At 34.1% G+C, this 25,050-nt stretch overlaps 1 protein-coding gene across 2 annotated transcripts in view; it reads right to left on the minus strand.

Moving 5' to 3' along the window:
- Positions 1 to 14,245, minus strand: part of nlgn3a (neuroligin 3a) — a 479,471-nt gene extending 465,226 nt beyond the window's left edge. For both annotated transcript variants that reach the window (XM_056472174.1, XM_056472175.1), the window contains exon 1: positions 13,972 to 14,245. The gene's annotated coding sequence lies outside the window, so the exon portion shown is untranslated. The remainder of the gene's footprint in view (positions 1 to 13,971) is intronic.
- Positions 14,246 to 25,050: the final 10,805 nt, after the last annotated feature.

Consider the following 25,050-nt stretch of genomic DNA (forward strand, 5'->3'; position numbering starts at 1 on the left):
TCAAACATATTTATTGCTTAAAGGGGCTAATAATATTGAGCTATTAAAATAGGTTTCAAAATATTTAAACCTGCTTTTATTCTAGCCGAAATAAAACAAATAAGACTTTCACCAGAAGAAAAAATATTAGAGGAAATACTGTGAAAAATTCATCTGTTAAATATAATTTGGGACATATTTATATATAAAACAAATTCACAAAAGAGCGAATAATTTTGACTTCAACTGATAATCGTTTTGAATAATCGTGATTACAATTATGTCATAATTGTAATCAATTATATTTTTCCCATAATCGAGCAGCCCTAATAATGGGTTGTATGTACTTAACCTTGGTTTAATAAAAAGGGTCATTAATACATTCTGACTCTAGTCACAAAAAAGTATCAACCCATTAACGAAATTTGTCAAAATACACAAAGTATTTTGTAAATGTAACATTTTGTTCAGAAGCATCCTTACACTCATATCTATTTTATTTATTTTTTTTGCCTTTCCATGGCAAAAATGACATTTGAGAAACCTTTAATCATTTAAGTCAGTGGTTCTCAAACTTTTTTGGTCACCCCATTCACACCTACACTGTAAATATTATCTGTTAATTAACATATAACATAAATTCTGCATTTTGTGATACACAATTGTTGTCAGTTTATTCAGACTATTCAACTCTACAGTTTAACAAAGTGACTTGTATTAACATTTTAGTAGCTTGAAATAATATGATATATAATAAATAAAATAGAGAGAAATAAGTCTAAAATAACAGAAAATGTACTGAGAGTTTGTTACAGATCGTATGAATATAGGCTTCGCTGAAAGGCTAACTATCTTACCGGCAATAAGGGACAATAATAGTTTTAGAAATTTTAAAAGAAATTAATATTAAGAAGGAAAATTTTCTTTTTGGATTAGTCCCTTTATTAATCAGGGGTCGTCACAGCGGAATGAACCGCCAACTTATCCAGCATATCTTTTAAACAGCGGATGCCCTTCCCGCTGCAACCCATGACCGGGAAACACCCCATACACGCTCATTCACACACATACACTACAACAGTTTAGCTTACCCAATTCACCTATACTTGTTGACTTTGTATTATTTTATTGTATTGTTTGCACAGTGTTTTTGCGCTTTGAGAAACTGCTTTTAAAGGTTGTATATAAAATAAAGTTTATTATTTTTATTATCTTTAAAGCATTTATAAAAAATTCTAATGAAACCATATGTGCTGTTAAATATACAATATACCTTTAAACTTATTACAACCTGCTACCTATTATCACCTTCTAAAATTAACAAAAACAATGAAGAAAAGAACTGCCATTAAATCCCTAATAGCCATGACCCACATATAGGTTGATGGAGGCATTCAGATGTGGCCCATTTCTGCTATTCTACATGGTCTTCCAGCTAGCAGCTTTTACTAAGCTCCTTAAAAAGGCTGCCCCAAGGAATCAATGATAGCCTCTGGGAACAGCCTCTTGAGGCCTTATCTTTGTTCATTTATCCAAAGAATCACACAGGACAATGTCTGCACTGTCCTTAACATCAAATAATAAATATTTGTCTGGTAGACAACTACCACTATACAGTATATGTACCATATGATTCTGACAGTGTATATTTGTACCATATGTTTCTGACAGTCTACATTTGTTACATTATAATTATATTATGATTTATATTAATTATAAAGACCAAACAAAGGTGCAAAGTTATATATCCAGAAAAGGGAGAGAAAGAGAGTGTGTGAGAGAGAGAGAGAGAGAGAGAGAGAGAGAGAGAGAGAGAGCATTAAAGTTATCAATTTAGATTATTTCCAAAATTCTTACTTACAAAATTCTAACTATGTTATTATGTTAACTAAGCAATAGGCTTGGGCAATATCCAAATTTTGATACTGTTAAACCTCCACCCTATTTTACCTCGGTATACGGTATTACCATGCATAATAAAAAAAATTATGTGAGGCTCATTTTTATGTGAGGGTATTTTTATAAGAAGAGTGAACAGAAGAGCAAAACCAAAAACCACCCAGCTAGATGATACAGAGTCCAGACAGCCTATAACACGCTATCTATAACAACCTCACGCTTTCTTTTTCACAAACATAGACAGCACCAAGCCAGCAACGCACAGCATCACGCTCTCTCTCTCTCATTCACATACATACACACACTCACACAAATAGACAGCACCAAACAAGCGACACAGCATCACGCTCTCTCTCATTCACACACACACACATAAACAGCATCCACAAGAATGCGCGTGTTCGCTCTCTCAGTAGCGATATTGGTTGACAACCCGCTCCCGTTATAATTACATCAGAGTTACCGACCACTCCCACGCTTTATTCAGAAAATTATTCCCATACCGCAAAAAATCTGGTCGGGTCCCATGGCTCCCGCAGTACAGCAGCGGGAATGCAGACCTCTAGTTCGTATTTACCACGCCTCCCTTCTTGTTCAGTGGAAACCCGAAATACTGACAAACTGCAGAGGTTGTGTTCTTTTTCGAGACCAGGTCACTTGGTGCGCGACTCGCCATCTTACCTCACCGCTCTCTCTCTCCTCCACACTGTCCCATGATGACAATCACGCATACCCATTTTTAGGCATTAAATGAATAATATTTAATATTTAATACTTGTCTCTTAAATAAGTGCATTGTTTTGTATGACAGTATAACGATATTGAAACTGATACCGTTGCTATTTTTAGATTTTGCAGTATACCATATTACCTATTACCGCCCAAGCCTACTAGGCAAGTTATCGGACAAATATGAACTACCAATATGTAGTTTGTTCTGTAGTCAAAACAAATATTGCTTAAGGGGACTAATAATAATGACTACTAAAGTGTAACAAAAAAATATATAAATAATAATAAATAAATCAGCTTTTATTCCAGCCAACCTAAAACAAAAAACAACGACTTTCTTAAACACTAAAAATGTTCTTGATCTGTTAAACATTACTGAAAAAATAAGGGCTAATAATTTTGGTTTAACTATATGTTTATTTCGATTATGTTAATTAATTATGAAAGTATGTCTCAGTCTTTCTTTTGTCCTCTGTATAGAGTACTTGTGTTCTTTTTGCAATTTGGACTTGTTCATTTCTCTGTCTCTTTCCAGATAGAAGAAACATGATGCAGTTTAGAGTCATTTCTTCTAAGCATGAAACAACCAATAGGAGGCCACTGTGTTTAATATGATGTCCTATTGTTTTAAGGTCTACTCAAGCCCTGCTGTTTGACTTTTATGTGAAATATTGAGTCAACTAATTGAACTAAATGATGGTGCAGTCAATATTCTCTGTCCACAGCATACAGTTTCAATATTCTACAAATATTCTTATATTGTATAACTTATAAGATATAACTTATAATATACTTATAAAGTATAACTTCTTATACTGTATGGTGCATTAGATCATAAAAACCAGTGGCTCCATCTAAAGTGAAATTTCTGCCGTGAAACTCTATACTCACACAGGTTGATAGGTCACCTAATCTGCTCCTGTGTCATTAACTACATGGCGCAGGAGATTGGTTGCTGCCCACTCGGCAGCCAATGAGCTTGCTCCTCGTCCGATTAAATGCTCCGTGTCGTTTTATGCTGTTAAGCTGCGATGCGTTTTCAGAGACCCTCCACCACCCCAGCTCCACCCGTGTTTAGATCTGCTATAGGGGTTACATATATATTATGTATGCAGCAGCAGCGTGTTATATTCTCAGACAACATGTCTGTGTATATACTGCAGTAGCAGGTCTCGGCACTTGCTCAGCCATAATAATCAAAGCAGCAGCAGTGTAGCAGATCTATACCACCAAGACCACATACATCAACATTGCCATGTAAATATTCATTACCATACTAAATCCCAAGAGTGTTCATGACAGAAAAGTTGTCATTCTATGACCAACAACTTTTGTTAATGCAGGAATATGGCCTACTTCACAAGATCATGGTAAACAGCTGTAAAGAGGTATTTTGTCTTGTTGTTGTTGTTGTTTTTTTCAACGTTTTTACAATCATTTTTTTATTTTACATTTGTCTGAACGTTAATTTCATAAAAAAATGTGAAGTTCATTCATTCATTCATTCATTCATTCATTTTCTTTTCGGCTTAGTCCCTTTATTAATCTGGGGTCGCCACAGCGGAATGAACCACCAACTCATCCAGCATTTGTTTTATGCAGCAGATGCCCTTCCAGCTGCAACCCATTACTGGGAAACTCATACACACTTATTCACACACACACACTACTAAAATTAATGACACACTATCATTAATTTTACTACGGATAATTTAGCCTACCCAATTAACCTGTACCACATGTCTTTGGACTGTGGGGGAAACCGGAGCACCCGGAGGAAACCCACGCGAACGCAAGGAGAACATGCAAACTCCACACAGAAACGCCATCTGACCCAGCTGAGGCTCGAACCAGCGAACTTCTTGCTGTGAGGTGACAGCACTACCTACTGTACCACTGTGTTGCCCATGTGAAGTTCATATTATACTTAAAGGTGCCATATAATGAAAATCTGGATACATCTATTCATAGCAGAAAAAATTGAGTTCAGTACCTAAAAAAGGCATACTGTGAGCCTAAAATAATCATTCTTTCCTCATTCTCATGTTAATCACAAAAGTGTAAAATCCTGGTGAAAAATAGGGTATTATGTTGCACGTGCGATCATTAATATGCATGCCCCAGGCTATGATTGATTGGTTATAACATTTCCTAGAGAGATTACAATGCTACATGTTTCATCTTATTTTTAAGTTGATCTTATTTTAAACAGACTATGAATGTGGAACTCTTATTTTGAAAATGGGAGAGAGATTAAAGGGCTCATATAATGCAAAATCAACTTTTTAAAACAAAGCTTTTTAACAGATCTGTGTGTAGGTATAGTGTGTCCACAGTCATATGGGAGTTATATAAACACAACAAATTTCCTGATGTTAAAACAGGATCCAAATGCCATTGATTCTGAAGTATTTTATACTTACCACATACAGTACCTATGTGGATATGAGGAAAAATGTTAACTTAAGTCAATGCACACTATGACATATTTAAAAAAAAGCCAGCAGGCCAGACTACTGATGAAATAATTTAATGCTCAATAAGAAAAAATAAACATTCATTCATTCATTCATTTTCCTTTAGCTTAGTCTATGTTTCAGAGGCCACCACAGTGTATTAAACTGAAAACTATTCCAGCATACTTTTTACGCAGCGCATGCCATTTCAGCCACAACCAATAAATGGTAAACACCCATTCAATCTCACATTCACACACACACGCGCACGCACGCACGCACGCACGCACGCACGCACACACACACACACACACACACACACACACACACACACACACACACACACGCACACACACACACACACACACTCAAACACTATGGCCAATTTATTCAATCATTAATTTTACTTCGGGTTAGTCCCTTTATTTAACGGGGTTCGCCACAGCGAAATGAACTGCAAATTTATACAGCATATGTTTGATGCAGTGGATGCCCTTCCATCCACAACCCAATACTGAGAAACACCCATACACTCTCACATACACACACACACACACACACACACACACACACACACACACACACTCAAACACTATGGACAATTTAGTTTATTCAGTTCCCCTAACACCGCATGTCTTTGGACAGTGGGGGAAACTGGAGCACCTGGAGTAAATCCATGCAAAAAGAATAAACAAATGTTACATTTATTTATTATTTGTCAATATTTCACAAATATGCAACATTAGCCTAAATGTATACTTACAGTACAAACAAAATATTGTTTGGTAGAAATTAATTTATGAGTCTATAGCAATTATGTGTCTGAAGCATTTTTCCTATGCTTCCAATAATTTGCCCCCAGTAGTCTCGTAGTCCTCTACAGTAGATGCACCCTGAAACCTTCTGCCATGTCAGAAGCATTAACAAAAGCAAAGCCCTCAAATGTGTAACATTAAAAATATATAGCTTGTTCAAAGTCCTTTTTTCAACCCTTCGTAAATAGAACAGACATAAGGAGCCCAGAATAAAGGTGTCCTTGTCCTTTTGGGAAGCACAGTGCTTTAGTATGCTTTATGGCAGTATAAGAGATCTTTTGAGTCAAGGTCAGTGGAATGCTGGCAGAGAACATTTAGATTCCATCCCTGTTGCTTTTAAGTGGCTTGTTTGCCAAGAGAATGATCTGGAGTGGATATATCGGCTTATCTTAGCAAAATAATTTTTAGCCTTTAAAGGTCTACACAATAGTTGCCCCTAGTTTATTAAAAAATATTGAAATTACTGTACTTTGCCAAATTATTGCCATTGTCTTTTATTTGACCTTAATCCTTTTAACTGAAGTAAAATTGTAGTGACCTGTCTGATCTCATGTTTTTTAGAGTACACAAGTAGACATTTAAAAGACCATTCTAGACCACTTGATCTATCTAAAATTGACCAATCAGAAGGACAAACTCACTAAACAGGGAGCACGATATGATATGTCATGCATTATATAGTCATCAGAAGTTATATAGTTTACAGCAGACAATGGTTATAACTAACTTTATAATTCACACACACGATGACCAGTGAAAATCAACTGAAAACCAGTGAAAATCTGCTTTGAAAGCAATGTTTTCCTCTGTCCATGTTTTTAACGTAGAATATAAAGTGATTACTTTGGAATTCGTAGAGTCACAAAATTCTGTCATATTTTACTGCATCCAAATGGTTTTATGACCCTGCAAATATATTGACATATTTTCACTCATGAAGTGTGCATGAAAATATGATCTTCCAAACATCAGCATTTACACCGTGTACGCCCACCCTACACTGTAAAAGAATTGCTGTTAAACATGGTCAGATTCTACCGTAAAATACAATTTTTTCACTAAAAGAGTGAAATTCTGTTAAAACAGTGCATTATAGGTAATTTGCTTGTTTTGAGAAAGTAACCAACAGTAGTAAACTGTGAATTAACAGAGTTCATAGTCAACATTTGAAGTCTGTGTTTTTGAAATCACACTTTGTGCCCTCATTCACTAATATGTACACTAGTTTACTAATTTAGTTCACTTGACAGAGTTAAGCTGCGGTCACACTGGGATTTTCTCCCCATAGACTTCCATTCATACGCACGCGAATGCGACAAGTTTTGGAGTTCGCTGCGTTGCAAAGTTTAAGCTTGGTGAACTCTGACCTGCGAAATTGCATCACATGACTGCGTGAGACTAATTGAGGATTAAAACATGACCTTTATGGACAGAAATTTTAAATAAGGACCAATCGCTCGCTTTTTTAAATGTCCAATATCTTGTTTAATCCCGCCGCATTTCGCAGTGCCGTACTACAGAATTTCGCATGCTCAAACTCTAGTGTGACCGCGGCATCATGAACACAAATGAGTGAATTCAGACACTGATGAACACCTGCTGTTAATAATCACAATCACTAAAGGAAAGAGAAACAATAAACACAAACAGGGATTTCAGTTAGAGCATTAAATAAACTTAACTAAAATAAAATAAAATCTTTACTCTCAGCAGAGGATCCTTAAACAACTTCACAAACAGCATCAGCTGATTCTTTTAATATTGACCGCTTTGACATCCATACTATTCTTATTGAGAATTAACAGAAATTTAGGAGGTTTTGTGTGTGTGTGCGTGTGTGCGTGCGTGTGTGTGTGTCACCGCAATGAAGTGAGGGACTGGTTCAGTTTGGCTCTTCACCCTTGAATTTATAAATTTAGCTCTCTGGCTGCTGTAACAGTTTTTATGCTTAGTAGCAGATATTTATTTTTATTCACGAGAAGTGTAAACAGGAAAGATACCTAATTTCTTTACAGAGTTAAAAAAAAAATAACATACAATAATAATTCAGTTATGACAAAGACACACTCAGACCTCATGAGCAAGACCTTGTATGGTAACGATTAAAATGTTTCATGCTGCATTGCATGCTGGGTGTGGCACAGTAATGTTCTTACAGTTTTCTTTTATTTGCTTTTGATTCTGCTGTTGTTTATGTTTAGACTTTTAGTAGCCAGTTTGTGATGTTTGATGATGATTCTGATTATTGATGTCTCTTTGAGTCTAACTTACACCATAGAGCAAGTTGTTTTTGTCCAAGATATTCTTTAAAACTTCCAAAATTCAATGGTACATACAAGAATGTTACGTTTATCAATAGATTAAACATTAGATAACAGCAGTGAATTATATTATATTATTTTAGAACAGATTCTGCCTGACTAAAAACAATATTAACATTATCAGATCTTATTTAGATTTCTGGCTAGTTTGCCATAACCAAAGAGCTTTTTAAACTATTGCAACAGCCAAAATATGTTAAAAGTTTGAGGATTAAGAGCCCAACTTAAGCATGTTAACTACACTCTATCCCCTTGTTAAGTGTGACGTCACACGAAGAGGCTTCTGGGTCCAAGCGCTTTATTAAACTGTAAGGAGAGACTCATCAAATGGTAATAATGAACGTTTACAAAGTGCTGTAATACTTTCGAAAATCATAATGGCAATATATATATATATATATATATATATATATATATATATATATATATATATATATATATATATATATATATATATATATATATATATATATATATATATATATATATATATATATATATATATACATATATATATATTGGATACATATATATCCATAGCGAATATCAGATGACAAGAAAGTGATAATTTTTTTTAATTGTTAAATTTTGTTATTTGTGATGCAGCAAGTCCAGAGACTGCTCTGTACACCATGATTTTATATCAAATTCACTTTAATATGTGATAGGACTAAAAGTGGCCATAAACGAATATTTTCTCAATTCAAATGAAGGACTAGGACCTGGAAACACTATTCAACACGTCACCGATACGTCATGACTTAACAAGCGAATTCTCCATGATGGTGACTTAAATGTTAACCTTTATCTCAGGAAGAACTTTAGTAGAAGTTATAAAAAATCTTAGTAATAAGTGTAACTTGTGATGCTTTTTGTAGAGTTGTTTAATCATCTGCTAATATTTTTAGTGATTTAATCATTTGTTGTACTTCAGGTTATTACATTACAAAGCTGTGACTGACGTTGTAGCTTTTTGTTGCTTTATTTTCTGTTCTTGTTTTTTTCCCTTCAGTGTTTCTTCATTTGTTTATCACTAATCTTCATTTATCGATTAATTGGTCATTTAATTAATTCATTTACTTCAGCTTTGCTCCATGTTTCTTGAACACTTAGTAGTGTGGACACGTGGAAGTGTTCAATTAAAATTAGGATGTTGCTGTGGGGTTTAAAGAGTTAAAGGTGTGATGTTAAAACACAGTGTAAAATTTATTTTAACAGTAATATAATATTAATTTAAATTATGGAGGTAGAAAAAAAACAGTAGGTTACTGGCAATCACAGCTGCCAGTAGTTTACTATAAAATCAAGGGGAAAAAATTATTTTTTAGTAAAGCCTGAAGAAAATTTCTTCTGTTCCTTTTGTGTGTCACCATTGTGGAGGAGAGTAGAGCCAGGGTTTGAGTCAAAGTTGAACAATGCAATACTGATGTTATTCTGCATGTTTCTTTATTTAAAGACCGTAGCTGTTTAGTTGCTGATGCAGTAAGAATCTCTCTGTGTTAATTCTAGCTTTACATGTATGTGTGCTGCTGTTAGCTTTAGGACAGTTTGGTTAAACAGAAATGTTCTAATTAACTAAAATAAGTTATTATAAATATGCTCATAAGCATGTATAGCACATTACTTTATAAACTCATACAGCAGCTGGCCATTTTGGTGCAGTCGGTTTTAGTGAACAAAATGAGTTCACTTGAGTATTGTGTATATCAATGTAGTTCATGTATTTTTACAACACCATACAGTAGAAATGGCAGCTACAGTAAAACACTGTAGAATAACAGTACCTTGCTCTCAACTGCAGCTGCCAGCATTTTACTGTTAATTTACAGAGCAACAGCTAAACACATTTAACAGTAAATATGACAGATTGGCAGATTTAACAGTACAGACATATAGATAGACAATAGACATTTTTTGTTATTTTTTTTCAGATAATTTTCACGTTTTGTACCACCTTGTTTAGAGGGCAAATGCATTTGCACCACTTTGTGGACTCATGGGCTGGCTAGTCATGTTGCTATGTTGACAATAAATAAACAAATAGACCGCGCCATTGATTAAAAAAAGATGGTCTAAAGTTAATGCCGCAAATTATTTTTATTATTTTAAGTGCATGTTAGTATTATTATGGGGGAGAGGGTGATGGGGGCTTTGGAAACCAGCTCTGTTATAGTTTGTTTGTATATAACTTTTTGAACACACTTTGTTATTATTGTTCATTTATTCGTTTGCTCGAAAATAAAACTGAATTTAGAAATAACTATGAAACAAATCTTTGTGATTAACAAACAAAATGATGAAATTTAGGCTATATAAAGGATGTCTTCAGTGGAGTGTGTCCACCCAGGCAGAATTGCTTAGAACATTAAGCATCAATATTTTATAACGTATCAATAAATTATTTTTATATTATTACATTTTGCATTTCTTTTTTGAAGTAAATAAATAATATCAAATGCTTTGTAGTAATTAATGGGAAATTATAAATAGAATAGTGAGCTTTATTTTTATAATGTGATATTTTTATGGCATTTTTATGATACACACAGATTTGTGAATTACATTTTTTTTCTTCAGTTTTGCATTTCAGTTAAAAAAAAATATTTAGCATTTTTCCACATTCCACATTTGCACTCTGAACTGGCCCTTTGCATGTTAGAATGTATGTCCTTGCACAATGTCCAGTCAGAGAGAATAGCTATATAGCTCAATAATATTTAACCTGTATTTAAATTATACAGTGAAGTTTATATACAGCAGTGTTATATTTGATTATATTATTCATTTTCTATACATTAAAACTACTGTTAGATACCTGAAAACCTGAAAAGCACTGTTTATTTAAGTCATATATTTGCTATATTGTATTCGTTTGTGCTTTTGCTTGTAGAGTTGTTGGGTTTTTTTTTTTTTTTTTTGACAGTTTAACAGTTTTTTTCTATCATATCCTACAACGACCTGTACATTTAATACACCAAACTGTAAAAAAAGGGACCCTAACTGTGATAGGAACTGGAACATTAGCCATCTGTACCACTGCAGAAAACAAGAAAATCTTTATAACATAATGATCATAGTATTTTACTGTTAGATCAAATCAGGTGACCCGTTCTCGAAGTCTCCTTTATTGACCTTCATGTTTGAAAAAGACTGGATTATTGCCATCAGTCAGTGCAAATCACTCAGTAGACACTTACTTCTGTGTTTCATGTTTGTCAGAAGACTATATAAATAAATGAATGAATGAGTGAGAGTGAGTGAGTGAGTGAGTGAGTGAATGAATGAATGAATTAACTAATAATAAAAGCAGAAATTGGTTAAGAACTGAATGTAAACAAAAACAAATATAATAAAAAAAAACTATGACAGCATTATGCTATTGATATATTCTTGTTTTCTAATTTTATAGTTCTGTTTTCATGCATGGCAATATTCCCATCATTAGTTATATGGTAAATTGTGGTAACAATAAACATAAGCAAACCAAATTGCTAGCAGACTTGCTTAATTTTAAGACATATTTAGTATAACAGTACTTTTGATCCTCGTTCATCAAACACTGTAAAAGGTAGCTGATTTTGCCAATGCATTTTCATTGATCTTTAAACAGTGCATTGTGGTAGTTAAACAACAATGACACTAATCCCAATCCAAACCATTAACAACACCTAATACACAGCGGAATTACAATATTGATGTTTAAATCCAACCAGTAGGCCTATCTTAAAATAAAATTAGTTGATTAGTTGTTATTCCATTATCAAATATATGTTAATCCAGGCACATGTCTTACTTCACAAAATCCTGATAAACAGCAGTAAAGCAGCATTTATCTTGCTGTAAATATTTTTAAAACAGGATAACTACATTCACAAGCCAAACCGAATTATTGATCTATAGGATATTACTTTTTTAAAAGAGATGTTGTCATATTGTAATTAGCCTTAAACTTAAAGCCATTAAGTAGGACTTGATATTATACCTCATTCATTCATTCATTCATTTTCCTTCGGGTTAGTCTTATCAGAGGTCGCCACAGCAGAATGAACCACCAACTATTCCAGCATATGTTTTACGCAGCATATGTCCTTGCAGCCACAACCCAGTACTGGGAAAAACCCATACACTTTTGTATTCACACACACACTCATACATGATGGCCAATTTTGTTTACCCAATTCACCTATAACACATGTCTTATTGGAACGTTTTTATTCATTCAACTATTAAACTTTTCTCTTTGACTAACAAGCCGACATTGAAAATGAGCTCAAGAGCTCAAAACCTGGATGTGTTGTTCAGAATGGATTTAAATCAGCTGTTACTTCAAACATACTAGCGTACGTGGTCAAGATGCAAATAAAGACATTGGTAGCGAGAACAAATTCAAAAGCAAGACCGTGCATAATCCTTCAAGACACTAAATGCCAAAGCACATAAACTGGTTCTCTGCATAAAAACACAAAGTAGCCTGAATGGCAGAGCTACAGAATTAGGCTTTCATTGGTGATGCCATCCACTTCCACGCTGCATTTGACCAATCACAGTCACTTACTGTAAATTGCTGTGTATTTTCTCACAGTCACAAAGCCACAAACCTAACCCTAATTCAACTCTCACCCTTTTTTAAGTGAGAGCTGAAATATGCTTTTCACTGATAGTGAATGGTAACTGCAGTCCATTTTAATACTATGACTTTAGAGGCAATTGCTTATTCACCGAATCACCATGACAACTCAGAGGCACATCTCTCTCTCTCTCTCTCTTTCTCTCTCTCTCTCTCTGCTTTGCAATTCACTCTATCATCTTGCAAATCGTTAACACTACAATTTAAGCTTGAAATTTGTAAATGTTTAAGAAAATTTGTTTAATAGACTAAATATACACTCTAACTTTTACAAATGTAGTATGAACAATCACCGTGTATAAAACAAAAAATAACAGAGCACAAAGAGTGTAAAAAGTTAATTAACAACCTAAACATATGTTGTATGTGTGTGTTCATATTCGTAAACTACTAATAATAAATAATTAAAAATAGGAATTTTAAACATTATTATTAATCATGGTAGAATCCATTATATCCTCATGATGGTAAAATAATGGACAATTCATTTACAACAATCTCAAAGCCTGAAAACATCTTTAGTCCAGTAAAAACGCTATTCCAATAATCTGGTCATAATGGAACCCACGAATAGCAATGAACGCAACATGGAAGATGCTTGAATTGATACACCATCTGTTAGCGAAGCTACGTAACAAAACTAAAATAAAGGAAACCGCGCAGACTTCCTGCGTCTTTCGGGGTTGCAGATGGAATCCTGACGACGGTAGTCGACCAATCAAAGATTTTTTATGCGAGCGGTGGGACGCGACGGAGACGCAATAAAATAACGGTACAAGACTGCATTTACACGGTTTTATTATGGGCGTTCTAGCTTTGTCGCGTCGCTCGTTTGCAGTGCAGATGGGGTGTAACAAGTGCATGAGAGCCTCATCCTCATCTCCTGTTACTTTTACTGGTATCGCAGACTGTATAGTTCACTTCAACCTCCCCGCTTCGCTATTTTTTATATACAGCACATCTCCACACCACAAACAAGGAACACTGAAGTTCACTAAACTGGTCAGTGAACGGTCATGCTGACATAAGACATCTTTTGATAATAGATGTAATTAGGGTTTGTTCGTATGGTGAATAACAACGTATCTTAACAAAAAACGATTATCCTCTAAAAATAAACAAATACAACAAAAAAACCTCACCTGCTCTCTAGAAATAGAAAATCCCCCATTCCTGGTTTTCTGGTTCCCTCAAAAAAAAAAAAAAAAAAAAAAAAAAAAAGGCTAAATACGTGTGCGTTAATGGTAATCCTTAGCAGTTGTTTTAATATTTCCTCCAGCGATTCTTCGCGCAATTAGGATGACCTTTTCCAGCGAAAACGTCTCTCATCCTTTACACTCCAGTCACATTATCGTGTTTTTTTTCTGCGTGTAAGATCCTGGTGCTCTGGTCCTGTGTGTTCGTGAGCTCCCCACACGAGCTTCACGAGTGCGCGCTGCGCGGACACGCTTGAGTGTTCGGGAACGCCGAGCACAGGCGCGGGTTACTAGGAAACCAAAAGCGCACACACATGCTGCATGCAGGAAGGGATGTGCGTAACCCTGCATTCCAGGACATCTAAAGAGAGCTTTGCTGTTGAATTATCTGAAATGCGTTTTCACAACATAAGACCAATAAGAAACTATAATTAAATAGTAAAACAGCGGGGCTAGCTCATGTGTATTGGGGCCAATTAACTTTAACAGAGATAGACTCAGATACTGTACTGTTCAGAGATGTTCTTCTATTATTAGATATGTGAGGCTCTCTGATACCCTTAAAAAAGCTTGTGCCTTTCATAAGTTAACCAATCACAATGCAGCCTTGACATGCAGTGAATAACTGTTGGGTTTCAGTCAGTCATTTACTCAAAAAATCCCAGCATGTGAAGACCAACCCAGGCTCATTATTGACACATAGGCTACCCATGTACACTCAAAAAAGGTGCTAAATAGCACCAAAAGTGGTTCTTTGGCTCGTAATCATAGGGGAACCTTTTTTGGTGCTATACAGCACCTTAAAAGATAGTTGCTATATATGTTTAAATGGTTCTATTTAGTATCTTTTTGGTCCAATATAGCACCTACATTGTTAAAATTTGTTACATTTATGGAAAAATACCGGCAGCTGTGGTTTTCTGCAAAAAATATGGAAAATAACCGTATGATATGAATCATGATATGATATGAATTGATACAATGTTCATTTAACATTTGAGATGGTTTTATTTTCTAAAGCTGAAAATACAATCAAACCTAATTTAAACAACTGTCATCTGCTTTTAACATAATATTTAACAATGTGAGCATATTGGTATTAAGTACTGTTATAACTCAGTTCACCAAAAACATAGTCAATAAATGCATTAATGTGCAACTGCAATTAAAAAACAGATTTTCACTGCATTAGTAACTACACAGTTACCTTTAAATAAAAGATGCAGCATAACCTCAGATATTCTTAGTTAATCTGTTGTAGTTCAACACAGATGCTATCTTGCACAATGGTGACACAAAAAGGTTTTACAGTTTTTGTAGTTATTTTTCTTGATTTTACGAAAAAAATACTGGCAGCTGTGCTTGCCAGTAATCTATTGTTTTTAACTTTTTACATTCATAAATTCAATTTACAGAAAGTTAAAAATGGATTCCATAGTTTGTATTTTTCATCAAACTCATTTAACCCCTTAAATCCCAGAGCAAAATCCTCACTAATGTCCTCGCTACAGAGGGTTGAACACTAAGGCAGTGATGAAGTTAATGAGATAATTAAGTCTCTTATTAAAGGAAGATTGAGAATTATCTATGAACAGCCATTAACTAGCAGAATCACTGAAGGAAAACAAAACCAAATAACACAAATTACAGCCAAACACAAAGATGAAAGCAACTGAAAATATAACTCTAAATAATAAAAAAATTATAATAAAAATAAAATACACACAAAAAAATGTATTTCTCAAAATCTCAGCAGAGGATCATGAGGAGCTTCACTCATTATTAACATCTGACTTCTGTCATAAGTGAACAAAAGCTCTTAATGAAATTTTTGTTGTTTATTTAAAGTCACCATGATGGAGAACAGCATCTGCTTTAATTGGGCTCTTCAACTTTTTTGTTTTAACACTAGCTTTTATTTTGGTTGCTATAATTAATTGTGTTAATCACACTATTCGTATAACATAAAAATCCACAAGAAATTATAAGAATATGAATATATGAGATTAAATTAGATTAAAACCACCCTTGCGTACTTGCTGAATATCTTGTTAGCTCTGTGTGAGAAATGAATAATATACATAAATCAAACCACTGGAGCTTCAGGCCTAAATGCATCATTTACAACAAAAATGTTAGATTAATGGAAGCAATTAAAAACACACAGACATCAACAATTAGACTTTGAATCTCAACATTGGTGAAATAAAATAAATATCAAATAAAAATCAACCCAGAACAATATAAAACGATCTATTGAAATATTACCCCCAAAAACAAATAAAATAAAGGCAAAGAAAGAAATAGTAAGAACTTTAAGCTGCATAATTTATTGTTGCTGCAATGCAAGCTGGGAGTTTTGTACTATGCTGACACTTAGCATACATTGCGGCATGACTGAATTATACAGCTTTTTTTTTTTTTTAAGCAACCATGGTTGAGGTTCATATCCTGATTCTTGATGTCTGTGTGTCGTAAACGTGTTGTTGAGGTTTTGTGCATGAAGCTCTAATAATTAATTAGGAATTTTAATTAATTCCTTTATTAATAAATTTGGTTTGTTGACCCACCATGGGAAGCTGTAGCATTTTCCCAAACATCACATAAACTTGCAATTTTGTTTTTACTTAACTTATATAAAACACTAGAAATTACATCTGCAACAATTAAACACAAATAGTTTCTCATTGTCTTTCTTGCCATAACGGATGAGTTGCAGAAACACAGTTACAATAGCCATAGAAACATGAAGTCAACAGAGTGAAGGGTCAAGAGCTCAACTAAAGCAACCTCTGATCTCCACAATGGTGAGGTCAAATTAAACATTTTCCATTCCTCGGTTAATTATCAAATTTTCTGCAAACTTAAAAAGTCAAACTTTAATCAGTGAAGCTGGTAATGCTTTTATGGAGTTGTTTAATCCCCTGTTTTAATTCAGTAGGTTTGGTTTAATGCTGTTGCTGTAATTTACTTCTTGTTCTTTCCTTCACTGATTGTGCTTGTTAACAGTAGATGTTCATAATTTAACATCAAAATACACTACTGGTCAAAAGTTTGGGGTCAGTTTTATTATTTTTTTCTTTTTTTTTTTTTAAGAAAAATATTCTGTTCATTAAAGCAACATTTATTAAATGTAAAAAAATGTTAATTTGTTAAATATTTATAAAAAAACTTAAATAACTATTTTCTTATTGTTTTAGTTTCAAATTAAATGATTACTCCAGTCATTATTGCTAATAATAATTATAATAATAATAATAAAACAATGAAAATTAATATTAGAGTGATTTCTGAAAGATCGTGTGACTCGGAAGACTGGAGTAATGAAGCTGAAAATTCATCTTTAAGTCAGTGGAATAAATTATTCAATTTTAATTATAAACATTTTTTGAACAGTTAATTTATAGGGCAATAACATTTCACAATTTTTACTGTAGTTTTGATCAAATAAATGCAGCCTTGGTGAGCAGGATAAGACGGCACACCAGACACTCTCTGTAGCGCACCAGAAGCATGAAGTGTCCCGAATCGTCGCGCCACGCATTTTTGAATTCTAAACATAGGTTTCTGCAGCAGTCCGCGGCGCCCAGCCGTCGACTTGAGTGGACCCTGATAGAAACCTATGTTTAGAATTCTAAAACACATGCTAGTTAAGATCACAGGGAGCTTCTGGGATCGCGAGAAATGCAAACGGCTGAAGTATTAGGTAGACTCAATGAGAAGTACACATGTTTGCAAACCTACCTAAAGATACAACCAATAATTCCGATTAGATCGATAATGTGGAGAATATTGCTCTTGTGTTGAGCCCAATGAGCCTTGCATCTAAAAATAGAGCTAGGGTGTTCCTTTAGTGATATTGCTTCGACTCACGCTGAAAATGGCGGACGTGAATTAACAAACTGAGGATATGATGACGCGCCTGTCAATCATTATTGGTGGGCGGGGGGACCGCTCTCCTACGTCAAGTAGCGGTCGATTTGAAAACAGCTCCAATTGGTCCACCGTTTTTTATGTTGTTAAATTGGAAAAAAAAAGCACTGGGTGTGCTTATATCACCCTAATATGACAGTCTATACACCATACATGCACATATGTCTGTCCAAACAGCTTGAAAAGTAGCTTTTTTACCATAGATGCCCTTTAAAACATTTAAAAATCTTACTGACCCCAAACTTTTGACTGGTAGTGTGCATGACTGGACTGTTATAGCCAAACCTTTGGTTACTCCTGCCAATTCCAAATGTCGGTTTCAATGGTGCCAGCAGTGAAAATCTGTGGACAATGCGAAACATGTATTGTTTTCTGATAAACACACCTTCACTGTCTTTCCCACATCTGGGATGTTACAGTGTGGAGAAGACCCAAAGAATCATACCACACAGACTGTTGCATGCTCATACTGAAGCATGGGGGTGGATCAGTAATGCTTTGGGCTGCAATATCATGGTATTCGCTAGGCCCAATAATTGTGCTAGATGGGCGCGCCACTGCAAAGGACTACCAAACCATTCTGCAGGACCATGTGCACCCAATGGTTCACACATTATATCTTGAAGGGCCATCATGTATCAGGAAGATAATGTACCAATTCACATAGCAAGACTTCAAGACATAGTTTGTTAAACATGAAAGTGAAGTGGGACAATCTTTGGACATGTTTTGGAGAAGCAAATCAGGAAACGTTTTCCTCCACCAGCATCAATCCCTGTGCAAGACTTGTATCTGTCATTCCGAAGACGAATTGATGCTGTATTGCCACAAAGGGAGGCCTTACACCATACTAATAAATTCAGTTTCAGTTTCATTGTCTAACCCCTGTATATATATATATATATATATATATATATATATATATATATATATATATATATATATATATATATATATATATATATATACCCCCTTACATTTTTTCACTCTTTGTTATATATATTGCGGCCATTCACTAAAATCATTCAAGTTTATATTTAAGTTTTTCCCAAATAATGTACACACAGCAACACAGTACCCCATATTGACAGAAAAACACAGAATTGTTGACATGTTGACCAACTGACAGAATTGGAGAGGATCTGTAAGAAGCAATGGCAGAGGATTCTCAAATACAGGTGTGAAAAACATGTTGGCTCTTTCCCAAAAAGACTACATCAGATCAAAATGGTACTTCTACTAAATACTGAACAAAGGGTCTGAATACTTAGGACAATCTGACATTTCAGTTTTTTTAAATCTGCAAAAATGTCAACAATTCTAAGTGTCATACATTAATAAAGAAAAAAAAAAAACATGGCTAAAAATGGATAAAATCATCCCACAACTGAAAGTAAAAAATTCACAGTGCCTGTGACTTCCCTAATAAATATTTTTTTAACTTTGGAGACTAAAAATAGATCAATCCAAATATATTATTTAAAGTAAAACGTGTCTATATAAATAATACAGCTTATTTGTGCCTGTTGCACAGTTTACTCAAAAACACAATCAATTCTGCCTTGTGCGACCCATGAAACATTGATTGGTTGGATGCAGCCAAGTGATTAGTGTAAGAATGACTGGGGAACCAAAATGCTAATATTAAATTCGTTAATATTCTATAGTTTCCTTGTTAAAACAGTAATCTAAAAATTGTCTGAAAACGCTTGCACAGTCCATGCATGCAAACACAACTGTTCAAGAAAAGGGACTTTAAGAATCGTAATAGTACAAGCTTTAATCACCAAAGTGGAGCATTTCCAGGGGTGAAGTGGTTGGTGGTTGAGAAGGTGTGCCAAAGGTGATACCAAGGGATTTTACTTTTTCAAAAGCTGCACAAAGCTACAGAAAAGCAATTCATTACAGTACACACATCCCAGTGATAAAGCATTTTACTTTGCAATGCATTTTCACAGAGGTTCTGTGTATCAAGTGCACATAGCATAACACAATCCCTCTTGCTTCTTCTAAAAAGAGAAATTAGAGCATTAGATCCCCAGTGTTTTTCTTCCTTTTCCCCCTTCCGAGTATGTTTAATGACAGCTGGGAATTTGCTTCGACCCAGCCCCTTTACAGAGAAAGCTAATTAGCAGGTTTCCTCCTGTCTATGGTGCCACCAGATGGATTCCCAGAACGTAACCTGCCAATGTCAGTGAGCAGGGCTTTGCAGGTGCACTGTAAAAAAAAAAAAGGGTAACACTTGATTTTGATGGTCCATTTGAGTATTAGTAGATAGTCTGCTTAATATCTGTTGATACCAGTGACTGCTGAGGTTGAGGTTTGTGGCTGCTGGTGAGGCATGACTCTTTCAGGGTCATATTAACAAATATATGCACCCAATATATTTGCCAGCTACCGATTGTGTTTCATGTATCATATCAGCATTATTTCTTAACACATGGCAGGTACACATTGGGCCAAGAAAGAATGTAAAATGTATAGCGATTCAATATGTCTCACAAAAACACCAAAGTGGATGCTACTGACAGCCTATAACATATGACACAGCATCACGGCGGATGTGCTCTCTCTCACTCAAACATGCAATCAAGCATGCACACACACACACGCAAGCACACACGCAAGCACACACGCACACACGCACACACACACACACACACAGGATTTGCACACTGGTCTTACCTTTACTTTAATCTATGTCTTGAATGACTTAAATTACTTGATCGAGTTATCTTCTGTCCCATCCTATGAAACAAGACCTTTACTCCCAATTGGTAGTCCATTTTTTAGTCACTTTTTGAATTAAAGTCCAATTTTGAGAAAATGTTGGGCTAAGATATTATATCTGCGATTTTTGCAGTCAGACAGAGCAAAACATAAAATAAAAGACTCCAATTGAACTTTACTACATAGAAGAAGAGCAACCACTGAACATGAATTACCGCGAGCTCACGGGCGCCCTCTTCATTGTGGCAGAGCTACTGCCTGCCTCACCTCATGCCTTTTTAGTGCGGCTTTATGTCAGATCCTAACACTAAATATGTGATATACATACGTGAAATGCATTATCTATCATATGCAAAACGAGGAAAAAAAAAATTGTCTACAATGTATAAAAACATTTTAACAAAGCATTACATTGGTAGCATACACAGAGTAAGCAAAAGGCACGCGCTCAAGCCAGTGTGTGGACAAATATTTATTTTAACACTAGTATACATCTCATTATGGCAGGTGAGGATGATGACAGGTGAGGCACCTGTCTTCCCTAACCGCTTGTCCCTGGTTGATACTGACATTCAACAGTCCTTCAACAGACATTTAACTGACTATAAGAAACTTTGCAAGTACATGTCAATTTACACTAACCCTAACCCTAACAGTCTTACTTATAATCTAATGAGAATTAGTTGGCATGTAGATACAATGTAATCCTTAAATTCAACAAAGGAAAAAAAAAAAAAAAAGGTTTCAACTAAAAAAAGTACGTTTTCGTGCTGCCTTAAAATTTTAAGTTTACTTCACTTAAATAGTGAAGTTGTCTTGACTCAGGTTAAAGTGGACAGAACTTGACAATACAAGTGTAATGGAGGTGGACTAAGTTTATTTAACTTAAATAGATAAATTGTTATTAAGTAATTAAGAATTATGTTAACAGGACTTCATAATTCAAGTGCAATAGACCTGGTTTAAGTTTAGTGAACTTAAATACTGAAGTTGTCTCTCATTCTCACACTACGGCTAATTTTATTTATTCAATTAAATTATACTGCATGCCTTTGGAGGAAACCGAGCTGCAACCTTCACACAGAAATGACAATTCAAACCAGTGACCTTCTTGCAGTGAGGCAACAATGCTAACCACTAAGCCCCAATGCCACACTATTTACCTTAAATTGATGAATTTGTTATTTTGAAGTCTGCAAATACAAATTTAATCAAAGAAGTAGGTATCTGAGAAGAACCTTAAAAACGCACGATCGCCTCACAGCAAGAAGGTCGCTGGTTCACTGTATTTTTGATTAAATAAATGCAGCCTTGGTGAGCAGGATAAGCTTATTTTAAAACATTTAAAAATTGTACTGACCCTAAACATTTGACCGGTATAGTGTGTATACAGTTGAAGTCAGAATTAATAGACCCCCTGAATTATTAGCCCCCCTGTTTATTTTTCCCCCAATTTAGAAACTCCTTTCTAATAACTGATTTATTTTATCTTTGCCATGATGACAGTAAATAATATTTTCCTAGATATTTTTCAAGACACTTCTACACAGCTTAAAGTGACATTTGAAGGCTTAACTAGGTTAATTAGGCAGGTTAGGGTAATTAGGCAAGTCATTGTATAATGATGGTTTGTTCTGTAGACAGTCAGAAAAAAAATCAGCTTAAAGGGGATTATCATTTTGACCTTAAAATGGTTAATAAAAAAATTAAAACTGCTTTTATTCTAGCTGAAATAAAACAAATAAGACTTTCTCCAGAATAAAAAATATTAACAGACACACTGAAAATTTCCTTGCTCTGTTAAACATAATTTGGGAAATATTTAAAAAAGAAAAAAAATTCAAAGGTGGGCTAATAATTCTGACTTCAACTGTACAGTATATGTATATGAGTTCAGCTGAATCTTTTTTTTTTAAGTATAATAAGTTCAGTCAAGTAAAAACTTTAAAATATAAGTTGTCAACACATTCAATCCTGATAAGTTAACTTATCTCAAAATATTAAGTTGTGATAACTTATTAGCGCAATCATTTTTTACAGTGTGAAGGCTTTGTCTTCCATACAGTTCTTACTGAGAATTAACAGAGGTTTAGGTGTTTTATTTTGTTTGGTGTCACCAAAATGGAGGTCAGTGACTGCTTTAGTTGGGCTCTTCACTCTTGACTTCTTTTTCTGGGTGCTGTAACACAGAATTCATAAAACACCTTTATGTAATGAAGTCTTAGTTCAACAATGTTTTTCTTTTTTTTTGCTTATAAACCTTCATAATCCCGTGGTACATGCAAATGTTATTACATTACTTTTAATGATGGATTAAACATTGAATAACATCTGTGATTTATATATTTATAGGACAGATTCTGTCTCACTTAAAAAAGGCCAGCATCGCCATATATTTATTTATTTAGATTATTTATTTATTTAACTTTTTTTGCTTGGCTTGTTTGCTGTAACAAATTAACTTTTCAAACAAAGTTCTTAAAAGTTACAGCACAAAGAAAATTACATTAAGAAGGCTAAGAGCCCAACTAAAGCAAACATTTTTTTTACATGATGGTGACTTTAAATGTAAAGCTTTATCTCAAGAACAACTTTTGTGACTGATGCAAGTTGTAGTTTTTGTGTCTATATTTTCTGTTCTCGTTTTTTTTTATCTCGTATTTATTTTTGTTAAAAAATTAATTAATTAATTTAAATGATTCTCAATCATTATTTATTTAACGCATTAACTTCAGCTGTGCTTCACTGTTTCTTGAGCACTCAGTAGTGTGGACACTTGTAAGTGTTGAGATGTAAAGACACAGTGTAAAAATGTATTTTAACAGTAATATACTGTTAATGTAAACTACGAGTAGACTGTAAAAACACAGTATGTGGCTGGCACCTTCTTCTTTGCAGCCGGTTGCTTTGAAATTTTAAGTTAACTCAACTTTTTATTTTTTACAGTATTTTTTACAAGTGAATCCTCTGATGCTGTTTGTGGCGTTGTTTAATGATCCTCTGCTGAGACTGAAGGTGTTTTATTTTAGTTGATTTAGTTTAATGCTGTAACTGTAGTCACTGTTTGCGTTTATTGTTTCTCTTTCCTTCAGTGGTTGTGATCGTTAACAGCATGTGTTCATCAGTCTTTAAATTCACTCATTTGTGTTCATTAACTCTGTCAAGTGAACTACTGTACATTAGTGAACAAGTGTATTGAATAGTGAACAAGGGCACAAAGTGTGATTTCAAACACAGACTTTGATTGCAGACTCTAATATCTGAAAATTTACAGTTTACTACTTTCTCAGAAACAACAAGATTGCCCAGAACGCACATTTTTTTTTTTTTTTTTTTTTTTTTACAGAATATTACTGTTTTAGGTAAAAAACTGAATTGTACTGTAGAAAGTTTTACAGTGTGACTGAAAAGACCGGTTTAAGTCAAGTGTACTTTATCAAATAAATTGGCACAACTTCAACCACTGAAGCTTAATAAACTCAAAATTTCTTTGCAGCCAGATGCTTTAAACTTTCAAGTTAACTCTATTTTAAAATTTTTTTAAGAAATAAAGAAATCAAAATTTAAAGTGATTTTCTTTTTTACTTTCATTGAACAAACAGTTCCCAACATGCAGTTAAATCATTTATGAGTAACTCTGAGCTCAAAAATTTGTCCACCTAACTTACAATTTAAACTGAGTTAACAGATTTAATTTTATTGGTTAAATATCATTAGTGTTTTTAAAAATGGAATTTTCTTAGTGTCATTTATAAATGATGATGCCCTATAGAGGGTTAACACGAACTAACAATGAACAACTTTATTTCCATTAACTAGCTTTAACAAAGATTATTAAATGCTGTAATATATGTATAGTTGATTGCTTGTTCATGTTATTAAATACATTATCTAACATATTATCCCTATTGTACAATTTTATTTTATTTTCAAAAGCCTTTGATGATTACCAAAGCTGCATTTTTTAATGAAAGACAAAACTCAAAAAGGTACTTAAATTCACCTGTATGGTACAAAAGTGTATCTTTTGAAAAGGTACTACCACAGTGACAGATTTTGTACCTTTATTTGTGAATGTGTAACAATGATTATTAAATGTCATTCACTCAGTTATGGCAATTTAAATGTAGATGATATAGTTTGTTATGACAACTTGACAAACATATACATCACAACCTGTTTTTGTTTTGTCGTGACAACTTGGCATTACCAAAACAACAAAATTTGTCATAAATCTGTCATAAACATAATTGTTATGAAGCAAAAATAAATATGTCAAGAATTTTATAACAGCACAAATAATATTTTTTACCTCAACTATGGTAAACACTTTATTTGTCAATGAGATATCATTAAATATTG

This window comes from Danio aesculapii, chromosome 14, assembly GCF_903798145.1.
Source record: "Danio aesculapii chromosome 14, fDanAes4.1, whole genome shotgun sequence".
NCBI classification, from domain to species: Eukaryota; Metazoa; Chordata; class Actinopteri; order Cypriniformes; family Danionidae; genus Danio; species Danio aesculapii.